This window comes from Phyllopteryx taeniolatus, chromosome 10, assembly GCF_024500385.1.
Source record: "Phyllopteryx taeniolatus isolate TA_2022b chromosome 10, UOR_Ptae_1.2, whole genome shotgun sequence".
Lineage (NCBI taxonomy): Eukaryota > Metazoa > Chordata > Actinopteri > Syngnathiformes > Syngnathidae > Phyllopteryx > Phyllopteryx taeniolatus.
Window position 1 is genome coordinate 8,493,425 of NC_084511.1, and position 13,752 is coordinate 8,507,176.

General features: G+C 41.3%; 2 protein-coding genes across 8 annotated transcripts in view; one reads left to right on the forward strand and one right to left on the reverse strand.

Moving 5' to 3' along the window:
- The window catches only part of macrod1 (mono-ADP ribosylhydrolase 1), a 181,902-nt gene that overhangs the window by 84,758 nt on the left and 83,392 nt on the right, over positions 1-13,752 (reverse strand). The window lies entirely within an intron of this gene.
- The window catches only part of flrt1b (fibronectin leucine rich transmembrane protein 1b), a 54,840-nt gene that overhangs the window by 7,843 nt on the left and 33,245 nt on the right, over positions 1-13,752 (forward strand). The window contains exon 1 of one of the 3 annotated variants that reach the window (XM_061787459.1): positions 1,835-4,377. The exons of 1 other annotated variant lie outside the window; for it this stretch is intronic. The gene's annotated coding sequence lies outside the window, so the exon portion shown is untranslated. Of the gene's footprint in view, positions 1-1,834; positions 4,378-13,752 lie in introns of those variants that run through there. One more of the 3 variants, XM_061787457.1, reaches the window with a different exon arrangement.

Consider the following 13,752-nt stretch of genomic DNA (forward strand, 5'->3'; position numbering starts at 1 on the left):
TGTTATCCATCATGAGATGTGTCTTGACTCACACCTGTTCAATGAGACCTTTTTGTAGGCCATTAATTAGGATTGAACCAGCTGATATTCATTTCCACTGACAAGGGGCTGGATTGCTGTTTGATTATTAATAGATTTTAGGTGTTGTCTTGGCTTTTCATGCCTTTTCACATGCGATTTCACATTATTACACACAACTTAATTTCTGAGCTTATTTATTCTACTTTCTTTGTACGTAGGGATTACTTGGGTTGTTGCCAAGATCTGGTGAAAGCTTCATGTAAATAGCACCTTTGAAAATATATGTAGTGAGAAAAATGGTGACGAGTTAAATACTTATTTCAGCCGCTGTGTAAATATATATATATATATATATATATATATATATATATATATATATATATATATATATATATATATTTTTTTTTTTTTTTTTTTTTTTTTTAAAGCTAGCTAAAATTGGCAAAAATTGCAGGGTGGCCAGTGGTCCTGTATCTCACCAGAATATATCTCTGCCTACACTCGGTAACAGCAGAATCACCTCATCTCTACATTTAGAAGAATAAGAGCAACATTCTGTACTAAGCTGACCTTGGCGTCACATTTTACCGAATGATATGTTATTGGTTGAAAACAAAGAAGTGAACGATGAGAGCAAATCTCTCTTCTCCTACCTTGCCATGTGGTGTAAAAATTAAGTACTTTAGTACAATACAGTGAAACGACAGGGGCCGTGTCAAAGTTTGATTTTTGTCTATGCCAAGGGGTGCTAAAAATGGTGGCCATAGTTGGGACACTCCTGAATTAAACCATTCAAACTTTTTTGCCAGCACCCTCTACAAGAATCAGAATCGGCAATTGTTTGGAATCAGAATCGAAACCAGAATTGTTCAAATTCAAACAAAGCCCAACCCTATTTTCTGCTCATCATTAAAAAGTCATGGAAAATTATTCCTAAAACGTGTACGAACCCTGTGATTTGAGTGTCTTGAGTCACAAGAGCAGTCACGGAACAGATAAAACCCGTAAGTCAATGCACCATTGTATGTCATGTGTTATTGTTCTTTACTGCATTTTAAGTGAAGACTGACATTTATGAATACTTTCCCACTTGGGTGAAAATGAGATTATTTTTCACGCAGTTACCTCCTTTTGTGAGATTGTGTTTGTTGTTTGGTTAACTTTTTATTCAAATGAGATATTACGGAGATAAATTGCAATCGGTCTACCAGTTATGCCTTTTCCAGGGAATGATTTCAGAATTTCTTCAGCGTCCTGATTGGCTACAATGGTGTAATGGTTAGTGGTTGTAACACCTGTTGCTTTGGCATGTGTTTGACACCAAATGCATTTTACAGGGACTGAGATTCCCTCCCCCCACACACACTCATTGACGCAAATGTTTTTGCATGTGAAAAACACTTTATTTGGTAGTCCTGATGAGCCAGGCAAAGCACCAGAGGGTACTGGTGATGAGTCTGCACCCAGGCCGAGGCTCGAGGGGCCCATTCGGCCTCTATGGCTGCTCTGAGGCGTGCTCGTTAAAATATGTTTATTTTTAACTTGGCATGGGAGTGAATGTTTATCACACCCTGGTCTGGTGAGAGAGGTATTGCTGTGTGCAGTACACAGCACCCAAAGGGGCAAAGTGTGCTTTTGTGAGGGGCCCAAAGGTGCACTTTGGCATGTGTATCTGTAGAAGTTAAAATCATCAAGCTCCGATTCTGGATGAATGAATAAGGAGTGATCCACATATGACTTCCCCATTTTAGCACCATGTCACGGAGTGCCTATGGGCTTTTATTAAGTATTGTTGTATTGTATTGTTTTTGGCAAGCGTGACATGCATTGCAGTCTCATAGCACATGAAACCAACTGTAAAATGAGGCTCCAAACTGGTTGCGTGTCAGCCCAAAATTCTGACGTGCATGCGTGTCAATCCTGTCAGGCCAACACTCAGTGAAATGTTGTACTCATTGGACCGTGGCGACCTGCTGAACCTGTAACAGAGCTCATAGAGCCAAAAAGTAGAGCGACACACACACACGCACACCCAAGCACAAATAGCTTTCGTTGCCATACCTGACATGTCCTAAATCTAGTTAAATGCTAGTTTACGACAGGACACCTTTTGAAAGACTGTTCGCAAATGTCTGCTTTTCAATCGATGGACATACGCTATTTTTTTTAAAAGAAGTCAGCCAGGTGCAGGTGAGAGACTGTTAAAAAAAAAAAAAAAAAAAAAAAAAAAGATATATATATACACATTATTGCATGATAATGACTTTGTCTTCGTTTCTTTTTTGTGTAGTTGTTACACTGTACTGTATATACTACATTTCCAACAGTGTCGTCTATTACTCCAATCAAAAAATGACCTTATAAACAACTTATTTCTTATTTCATAGAGCTAGAGACAAGCAAAACTGTTTTTAATATTCCTTTCCTGTGATGAAATACTCATTGTATTCATACTGTAACAAAAGGTCTGTGCTTTTCTGACAACAAACCAGACTTTTATAAACTATTGAATAAACAGATATAACAATAATTATTATTATTATAATAATAATAAGCAAAGCAAATTTATTTGTATAGCTCATTTTATACACAACGTAACTCAATGTTCTTTGCATGATTAAAAGCATTTAAAGACAAAGACAAACAAAAATACAATTTAAACAGCGTACAGTGCCAGAAATATCATTTAAAAGTGGAAAGGCTCTAAAAAGCATGGGAAAAAAGAAGAGTTTTTAACCTGGACTTAAAAACATGCACACTTGGGGCTGAGGTCACTTCTGTTGGCAACTTATTCCATTTGTGTGCAGGATAATAGCTAAATGCTGCTTCACCATGTTTGCTTTGGACTCTGTGCTCCACTATTTGACCTGAGACTGTCGATCTCAGAGCCCTACTGGGTTTATATCCCATTAGCATTTCTTTCATGTATTCAGGACCTAAACCATCCATCCATCCATTTTCTGAGCCGCTTCTCCTCACAAGGGTCGCGGGAGCGCTGGAGCCTATCCCAGCTATCATCGGGCAGGAGGCGGGGTACACCTTGAACTGGTTGCCAGCCAATCGCAGGGCACATACAAACAAACAACCAGCCGCACTCACATTCACACCTACGGGCAATTTAGAGTCTTCAATTAACCTACCATGCATGTTTTTGGTATGTGGGAAGAACATGCACGGGAAGAACATCCAAACTCCACACAGGCGGGGCCGGGGATTGAACCCCAGACCTCAGAACTGTGAGGTAGACGCTCTAACCAGTCGTCCAGCGTGCTGCCAGGACCTAAACCGTTTAGTGATTTATAGACCAGTAGCAGAACTTTAAAATCTATTCTAAAGCTGAATAATAATAATAATAATAATAATAATAATAATAATATCAATTAATTATTATTGTTATTGTTATCTATTAGTGGAGAGGGTTTTGGGTCGTCCACCAAATGGTCTTTTTCAAGGTCTAAAAAGTTCGATGAAATTTCAGAAGGGTACTTTCTAAAATTAGGTCATGGGCTCAGCCCACCCAATGTACCCGACCTAGACTCGCCTCTGCTCCAGCACCATATTAAAAAACATTTTTTTTTAGTCTAAGCCTTAAAATACTCCTTACACGCGCACACACACACACACACACAGTTTAAACACACTGAAACATATTTAAACACTTTGTGAACACATGTAGTTCAAAACAAACAAAAACATTTCCAGAAAAAAAAAATCCACTCTATAGCTGGGATTACTGTACACATTTGCGCGTAGACACATATGTCCATAATACACACGTGCGCGCGCGCACACACACGCACAGATGAAGTCACATATACATGCAGACTGAATATATACACGCATGCAGATAAACCTGCACGTTCACACATTGGCAATCGAACACGAACGCAGGGTTTTGCACGTGTGTGTTTATCAACACAACACACACGCACAGACAGACACATGCACACACACACACACACACACGCTCATGCACGCCTCGCATACTGACGAGCGGACGCACGCGCGCGCACTCGCCCAGCACCAGACGAGCGAGAAGGAGGAGGCAGCAAAGTGCGCTGAAGGTGACCAAAGTTGCTCCTGAAAGCATCAGGCTTCGGTTGCGGTCCAGAAGTGTTGCGCGTCGAGGAGCTGCAGAAGTGGGTGTAGAAATCGGACTTTTTAGGCGCATACACGCCGCTCTTCTGCGCTAGAGGCTCGAGGGAGGTACACTGCGCCCTTTGACGATCAGAAGAGGAAGAGAAGGAGGAGGTGGAGGAAGAGGAGGCTGCACTGTGGCGTGCGCGATGACGAGACGCTGTTTTGGGCTTGCGGGGCAGCCAAGTGGACCACGGCTGTGAAAACGCTTCCTCCGAGGTGAGTGCGTCTCTCTGCTCTCGCTTTAGCGGCGCGACGTCGTGCTGGTTGAAGGTGCACGGCGATGAGCGTTCGAGCGCATCGCGGGGCTGAGCCGCGCTCAGAGGAGGGGACTTACAGGAGCCCGATTGAACGTGTGCTAAGTTAGGGACACTTTGACAAGGGAACCCCACGGGGAGCCACAAAGTGAAGGGGAAAATGTGGGGGCCAAGGGAACATGCGTGCCCCCTTGATGGAGCTTCCGAAGGCAGGCTGCTCCCTTTTTGGAAAGCTTTTATTGCTCTTTTACTGTGATGTTAGACATGACTTCCATTGGAGAAACGCGCACTTGAGTGCATCTGCTTTTTATACATTGTGGGGAGATGAAAAAGAGACAGTCGGGAAGATTTAAGTGAGAGATAGGCCTAATATTTTTTGGAATGGCGTGTTTTGTTTTGTTGTTTTCCTCTCTCCTGTGCTGCTGCTTGTGTGACACAAATTGTGTGTTTGCGTGCGTTTCCCAATGGACATAACCTTCTTATGTTCCACTCGCAGCACCTGCAACCTCCCTCTCCCTGCCACACACACACACACAACACATCTGAGCCTGTAAACACACACTCGTATATGTACGAGCAGAGGATTAGTAGTCAACACGGGCCGTAGTGTGACTTCAGATTAGAATGAGATTCTCGCGACCGGAGCGGCACAGGACACAGGATTAATGAAGAAAGGCAGAGAGGAATGGATGGGTGCATGTGTGATGGACTGATTCAAAAAAGAAAGGAAAAGAGTGATAGGCCAGATGAGTTGGGTTAGGTTAGGCTGCGAGCGGGAAAGCGGCACGGAACACGAGATTAAAATGTCATGTCCGAGCGAGGGAGGGACAACGAACGCGGGAATCCAGGGCAAATCGTGCGGTGGAGGGAATGTGGTGAGAATGGAGAAGAGGAGAAGGCAGCAAACGCTCTTCCTCTATGCCCCCTGCACCCATCCCCCTTTTGATCTCCTCTTATTCAGATCCAACAGCAGAAGAAGACCGCTAGTTTACATAACAGGCCATTCTGAACACAATTAACCACACCGAGAAGCACAAAGGTAACCTTGGAAATCGCTAAATTAACGGATATTAAAAAGAAAAATGGCATCGGCGTTGTGCCTAAACCTCTTACATGACATTTCAAAAAAAGGACTCAAAGTCTGTAAACATTGTTCAGCAAGGCATCCTGGCTGTTAAACACACACAATGATGGTTCCTGGTGTGTGCGTGTGTGTGTGGTCCTTAACTGTCCGCAAAATAATTTGTTCTAACAGATTAGGCCGTTAAACAGCCTTTGCACTATTGTACTGTTGAATTAGTCGGCGCAATTAGGTTGCTGAGGGGATATATGAGGTCAATTTCTGACTATGAAAGAAAAAAAAGGGAGGGGGGGGGGGGGTCTTAGAGAAAATTACCATTAAAGCAAAATCCGATCCAGCAATTAATCTATGAAATCACCTCGAGCAACAGACGGTATATTAGGGTACTGTGTAAATACTGGACCAGAGGCAATATGAGGTGTGTCGGCAAAGTTCTAGGACTGGTGTCACAAAACACATACTTCAAACCCAAACTACGAGTTTTCCCCTACAATGTGGGCCAGACGATCAACCAACATTTTTACAAAGCGCTCCGGCGGCGTTTGCGTGGTTCAGTATGCAAGAAGAGGCGAGAGACGACTCGTGCCTGCTGACAATGCGCTGAAGATCTGACAGTTTCTGGCCGAGAAGACCATCGCTGTGCTGGAGCAATCTCCATCCTCACCCGACCTGGCTCCGTGTTATTTTTTCCTCTTCATCGAGGGGACCCTTTTTGAAGACGTGGATGACATCAAGATGGATGTGACGAAGGAGCTGCGGAATATCCCGGAAGAATCCTTTCAGGACTTCATAGAGTCGTGGCAGAGAAGGCCGGGGAAGTACGTTAGACTCCAAGGGGATAACTTCAAAGGAGAAAACTTTGGATTGAAATTATATCTTTTGTTCCGCTAGTCCTGGAACTTTTCTGACACACACAGAAAGTTGCTAATTGCAAAATCTCAAATATAAAACAATCCAATAAAACAGAGTGTGCCTTTTTGTGTTGCGTGAACACGTAGTCGCGCCATGAACAAGTTTGCACACCGGCATAGGAATACGTCGTCACACCACACAAGAAGGCATGTTTAGTTACTATCGTACTTAGTCTTTCATATTTATAGCCTTGAAGAGTTTTTCATACAAATATTAACTGTAATTATGACTTTATTAGTGCGTTAGCAAAAGTCAGGGATTGTGCATTCTGACTTACGTAAAAGTTGGGTTTATATCGCTGTCGTACAAACGGAACTCCTGATTAATATATCCATCATCACATATATTATGTGTTTTGGGGTTGGCTGACCATTGCTGACGTGAGGTGACAGCCAGCCTGCTAATTCTTTACCGTAAATGTTTTGATGGCTATAAGAGCAGATGAGTCAGGGCGCAAGAGTGCCACATCCTCCGCAAGTTCATCTTGTCAAGGGCTCTTGAGCTGACGAGTCCAGCTCCGGCCTTCTCAAGCGTCTTTCAAAGGACAGATTTGCTTTGAGTTTGTATAGGGGAAACACAAGAGAGGGCAGCGCGGGAGATAAAAGATTGCAAACGACAGCTAACAAACAAAAAATATGGCGTTTTAAGCACAGCATGTATGCTACGATTTGTGTGACCAGATTCTTTTGTAGGTCTGCACGAATGTGATGAAAGTCAAGACGACATCGACTAATCATTGACATTTTTTGGTACAGTTATTATACATATAGATATTCACCAACAATTGACAGCTCATACACTATTTACCTGGAACACACACACACGTTAGAACAGGCACGCACTAATGTAAAATTCAGCCAAGGAATTTAGACGGAGAGGCCCCCGGTGCGCACAACCGAAGACCGAATTTCTTTTGCTCCTCCTGCCTTGCAACGAAGCCCCAAATACTAACCAAAGAGCGGTGACCATGATTTTAGGTCGCATCATTTTTGCTGTATACACTGTATGCATAATAAAATTGCCTACCCAGTGTGGCAGCCTCACACACGGCATCGCTACGGTCTGGTTATTGCCGCTTCCTGTTCCATTCTCTTTCTTCTCCCGCAATAAGACTATCTTCGTCCTCCTCCTCATTCTCCGAGACCAGCGCCACCACCATGGCGTCACCCAGTCCCTCAATAACCCCTCTGCTAGTGACCTTCACCCCTAATGCTGCTGCTAATAATAATAGTCATCATCATCATCATCATCATAATCATAACAAGAGTTACATTCTGAATACACAAAGGCAATTAATGTAAGAAAATGCCATAAATCACACACGCCCGCATAAACACACACGCACACCCTGTTGGAGGGTTTAGGCTTTCTTATATCAGAGTAATCCCGCTCATTAGTTCACATATCTAATAATATGTATCCCTTAATTCATGCGTCAAACTCAAGGCCCGGGGGCCAGATGTGGCCCGCCACATCATTTTATGTGGCCCGCGAAAGCAAATCATGCTCGTCAACTTTTTAATTTTTGCTAAAATCTGTACCCAAATTCCAAATTGTCATAAAAGTAAACAATAATGTTGAGATATTGCATTTTTTTGTTACCAAACACTTCTTCTACAGTAACTTAAACAATACTTGAACAAACTATTTTTCTTGTCTTCTGATTTCAAAACTAGTTATCCCTCAATTTGTTGTGTAATGGTAATAATATGTTTTGGTGATGTTGTTCTAACGGCCCTGTGAGGGAAATCATAACTACAATGCGGCCCGACACAAACAAGGGTTTGACACCCCTGCCTTAATTGCTCAAAGTTTAAATCACAAAGTCAGGTCACAGAGACATTTTCTAACGGTGAGTAACAACAATCAATGTTGCTTGCAATACATAAGGAGAAAAGTATTAAACAATTTTGTATCCCAAATCATTTGCATAACAAATGCATGGTCTGCTAGGTGTCATATTTTGCCATGTTCCCACTGTGCCCACCTGTAGTCGTGCTGCTGGATCCTGCCTCCACTGAGAAGAGCTGTCAGCTTTGCACATTTTGGTTCCCGTCTGGTGTGGGGGGAGGGGGGCCGGAGACGACCCGCTTAGGGCTTGTCTGCTGCTTAACAACAATTGTTGGTCGCTCCGCGCACGGCACAACAGCAAGGGTCCGACAAAGTCACAAATCATAAACACAGCCTGCAGGCTATAATCTATACCGGTACTCTGGCTGGAAACCGAGAAACTCGGCTCTGCGTGCACGGAGCATGCGACCGATGCGCTCGTGCACGTCTTTGTTGACACAAGGCTAGCCTAGAAGTCGTCTTGTATTTGTTGAATCGTAGTCTGGGTTGTTTTGTTCAAAGATGGCTGTGAGTATTGGAAATAATATAGGAATTATCCTATTCAAAAAAATAATAAAAATAAAAATAAAAAAATAAAAAAAAGACTCTAGGCCAGGTCGGCCTGGAATGGACTCCGCGGACCCAATTGACATCCCGCCCCTGGGTTAGAACACGGGCTTAGACGTGGGGTTAGCTTGCCTGCAATCTCGTGATGGTACGTATTTCTAGCCAGAGTAAAAATACTCTCACTCTTGCCACTGGAACAGCCAGGGTAGCCTAACCATAAACCACAGCAGTGGGTTCTGCATGGTGGGAATTTACAATGTTTACAAATATTCCCGGACCTCTTCGTGTGCGGTGGAATAATTCCCCGCTCTCCTTCCACTTTGATAGTGGAGGCTGAGAAATTGTTAAAAATCCTGCTCAAGCCTGGTTTTCCCATTTACTGGTTCTCTCTCAATTACCACAGCTGCACATTCAGAAATAGAAGACTAATAGAATAATAATAAATAGAAGACTAACTATACTAAGACTAAAGACTAACTAAGAAGACTGAAGAGGACTACCTAATGTTAATTCGCACCCTCATCCGTTGCTGCAAGGGCTCTGTCTGCTCCTCAAGCCAAAAACAAGTGATTAGCGACTAGTGTAAACATCTTTGTGGAGTAGTTAAGTCAACGAGTCCACAAGTCAACTCGTTTGTCCAACCGATAATGTAGGCCATGTTTGTGGAAGTTATTGCATGCGTTTGTGGAGTGTGTTGCATGAGGACTCTGCATCATTGCAAGGGCAAGCAGAAGAGGTCATTTTGTTGGGGGGAAAACATCCCTCTTCGAACCCAATATAGTGCTTCACGTTTGGTACAATTTCCAAAGAAATTATTGTAAGAACACATTGCTAAAAGATTGTGTTCCGTAGGTAAATATTGACATTCACACTGTTAAAAAGTCTTGTGATTATGCACATACATACATGATTTCTGTCATGTAGCGACGATGGGTTCTAAAAAGATACATGTAAGTAACAATGGGACGGAACATTCAGTCTTTGAACAGAGGACGTAAAAGTAACTTTTCAAAAGAAGGCACTTGTTGGTGGGGTTTTGTTCCCACATTGAGTTTAAGGCCACAGGTAAGCGCCACAGACGCCTCACGCAAACAAGAGAAATGGGATGACAGTCTGTGTTTCCTGCAATTTGAACAGTGCGTCTGCTGTCCTGAGGCTATATGACCTTCTTTTCTAATAAATCCACCTCTGTGATGTCTGCCTCTCATTATTTTCCCAAATAAAATCTTACCTCCTAAACCTCGAGGCGCTCCGAGACAGTAGCGTGCTGGAATTACCTTTTCGCGGGTTGCGCACCATCCTTTTAAAGACTGTCAGCTTTGTGTGCACGCCTAAAGCCATGACATTCAACATTAATATTTCACAGCAAATGTAAATAATTAATCAGTATGAAAGCAGGACTGGGCAGTTTCTGAGCATATCAATGCTCATGCTTTGGCAAGCTGTTAACGTTTCCTTTTATTAAAGATTCAGTGTAAGAATTAGTCTCCATCCAAGTCAATAGTGAGCTGCAACAAAGACTGCTGATGCTCACTCCCCACATTATTATTGTGTGGCCCATTTCAAGGAGAAGGGAGTTCATTGAAAGCGTATTGAAACAAAATGCTTTTTCCAATTCAGTTTGTTGGAATGATTCCCTACTGATTCCTAATTGGATTTTCTTTAAAGGAGGTAATGGTCGATATTTCACTAACAAGTTGATTTTATGTATTTTTATGCTGAAGAAAATGAAGCTGGCAGTCATTTCCAACAATATCAATCAATTTAGGAGCAATTGGTAAGTCATACATTTTCTTTGGAATGCCCCTTTTTCATTGTCAAAATTAGCATGCACTCCATGTCTTGGTGTGACGTCAGTGGCAGAAGACCAAATTCACTGCATAGCCAGTGTGGATAAAGGAATGTGCTATACTATTAAATGACAGTATTAATTCATAGTTTATATATCGTAGCTGTCGGGCAGAATCCCCTCACCTCCAAAATGAAAATTTTTCAGAAAACAAAAAAACAAACAAATTGACAGCTTGCTTAAGTTTCCAAACACTGCTTTGCTCAAGTTGGTAATATACCTTTTATTGCTGTCATATATCATTGCACTCTCACCTGAACAAAAGCTAACAGTAATGCCTTGAGATACGACTTACGAGTTTTTTTTTAGCTACGAATCGTCGTTCAGCTGATTTTTTTGCTTTGAAAATTTGAGATACGAGCGCTTTATGGTGGGAATGAACTCTATTCAACTCGCTTCACAACAAGCAGTAGTTGGGCAGACAGTAAAAAATTATTCTTCTTAAAAAAAAATACAAAAATAAGGCTCTAAACTGAAATTCCCAGTGGAACTTTACTGTCAAATTAAACATAGAACAAAGACAATTACACAGTGTGTATTTAAAACAACAACTTAATCAATTCCGTTTACCTTAATACTAACAAATGATGCAAAACGCCATTGACGTTATAGCTAACCAATAACATCGGTGTCGCAGTGTTATAACCCTTCAAGAAACCAATATTTGAAAACAAACAGTGGAACAACACATGTAGACAGAAAATATAATAATTCTCACAGGCATATATTCTTTATCCTCTGTGAAAAAAATTACTAATATTACAACTGCATCTTACTGAGTCAATTGTGACACTTCTATGTGTGTGCCTCTATTTGTAGCGGCTGGTCAATATAGGACACGAGGGCGGCTGGTCAACATAGGACACTTTTCTTGAAGACAAAACACTGAATAGAAATATTGATAATTAAATTAAAAAAAATTGAAATATACAGTAAGTATATTGATTTTTAAATGAACAGGATGAAAAGTATGTAGTTAATGATGAATACATTTGTTTAGTTCTTCTCTGTTGTTTGAAATCATGACAGACTTCTGGGTCTGGCATCTGGGGCACAGAAACGATTACCCATTGACTCTTGTTAAAAATGTGCCATGCACAGTGGCTTCTCTTTAATGCAAAAGATTGGTCGAAGGTAGGGGTGTTGGTTTTTAGCACCCCAAAGTGACCTACGTCACTTCCTGGCTCATCTCTGTGTGCAGAGCACTGTTAGAGTTGGCTCGTTCGCTATTCAGTGCCATGTCAACATCCATCGGATGTCAACCGACCGAGTCGTCAGAGTACATTGCTGGAATAGCTATTAATCGATTTCAAGGTTTGTTTGTTTTTGTCTCATCGTTAAAGGGAGGTTTATAGATAGGCATTCTATGGTGTTTGTCGTCATTAGGGTCGCTGGTAACTGCAGCCTAGCCCAGCTGACTTCGGACGAGAGGCGGAGTCGCTAGTTTATCGCAGGGTTAATATCAATTCACCAGAATTAGTATGTATTTTAAAACAAAGGGTTTTACATTGAATGTAAAAAGATTGTTTTATTGTATGTTTATCTACCGGTAAATTATATATTATACCAAGTGTTGAGTCCGATAAAAATTACACTAGTTCAAGTGATTCATCAACATGAAAATTAAAGCAGAAGTTAGTGAAAGCTATAATGTATTGGAAGTTACTCTGCTATTCAGTCCCCTAGTACCAATATGTGCTTTTTGCATTTGATGCCATACTTAAATAATTGCTGAAAGTGTGGTTAGGCAGGTTTGTGGTTTTTAAGCAGTGACTTTTTAGTGTCCTTGAGCCTAAAGTCAATCTCAGGCCCTGATGCTTGATCCGCGTGCGAATGCGTGCAAGTCAAACCTTTGACAGAATCTGCAATCAGTCTCTGAATATACAGTATCTGAATGTACAGTCCTGTACAGCAATCAGAGCAGTAGAGCACCACTCTGCAAGCACAGTCCATTTATCTTATTGTGTAGAGGCTTACACATGCTAATTTCATAGAGAATAAACCTAATGGTTGCCTTTTCTTCTCTTTTTGGAAAAATTGTAAAGAGCTATAGAGACATTGCTGCTGTTCTGAGCTTTTTTGTTTCGTAATCTCTTAACCAGAGGCTTCATCATAAGTGTTCATCATGTCACCATAATGTCTGCTCGGATTAGTTATGTTGTCTTTTGTAAAAGCAGAGCACAAAAGATTGGAGTCTTCATCCTAATCTGTACAAGCTCTACTTTTCTTTCAACCATCAAAGAAAAAGGCAGCATCTCCTCGGGTTAGCAATGTAGAGATAAAACTGCATTACACAGGAAGCAAAATGCCCCTAAAAATTTATATTCAATCCCATGAGATTATGGTGCTTTTAGCTGCAATCCTCAAATGGACTATTGTGTGGAGTTATTTCCAGTGGTGTAACTCTAATTCAAATCGTTTGCCTTGACAACAAAACACTGACATTAAAGAGAACGAAGAAAAAAAAGGAATGAATGAGTGGAAGTTATGACTTTTAGACTTGCATGTTAAAATTTGGGTTCTGTTGCAGACAGAATGTACAGTATACATTTGCTCACGTTTGACAGGTTTTTGTCAGTGGGGACATTTTTATGAAATATTTTAGCTTAACCTTACAGGCCACAACATTAGACACAGATGTGTATGTGTGTTGCGTGGAGGGGGAAAAAAATCTGCCTTACTAATGACAGCCAAAATGATAAACATAAAACACAATTTTGTGTGCCCGCGAGTGCATGAGAAATTATTGACGGCTCATCGGAAATGACTTCTGTCTCTGGTTGTGCTTCCTTGAGCACAGTGTTTTCTTAAAATTTATGTACTACAGTCAGGACATAATGACAGTTTTAACAAATAGGACCAAAAAAATTTGTTTTTTGATTGCAAAACCTCCTTTAATGCCCTAATATTACAAACGGTTAAATATCTTCACACTTGTATGACCATAAAGAATGAATGGTAAAATGCTACTTACAACTAATAAACATTTTTTATGAAGGTTTTGAGCCTGGAGGGGATTGATTATATGTCCATTCTTTTTCTGTATGAAAAATGGATTCTAAATACAAATCAAAAAGTCAAGTTGCTTTTCCTTTGTG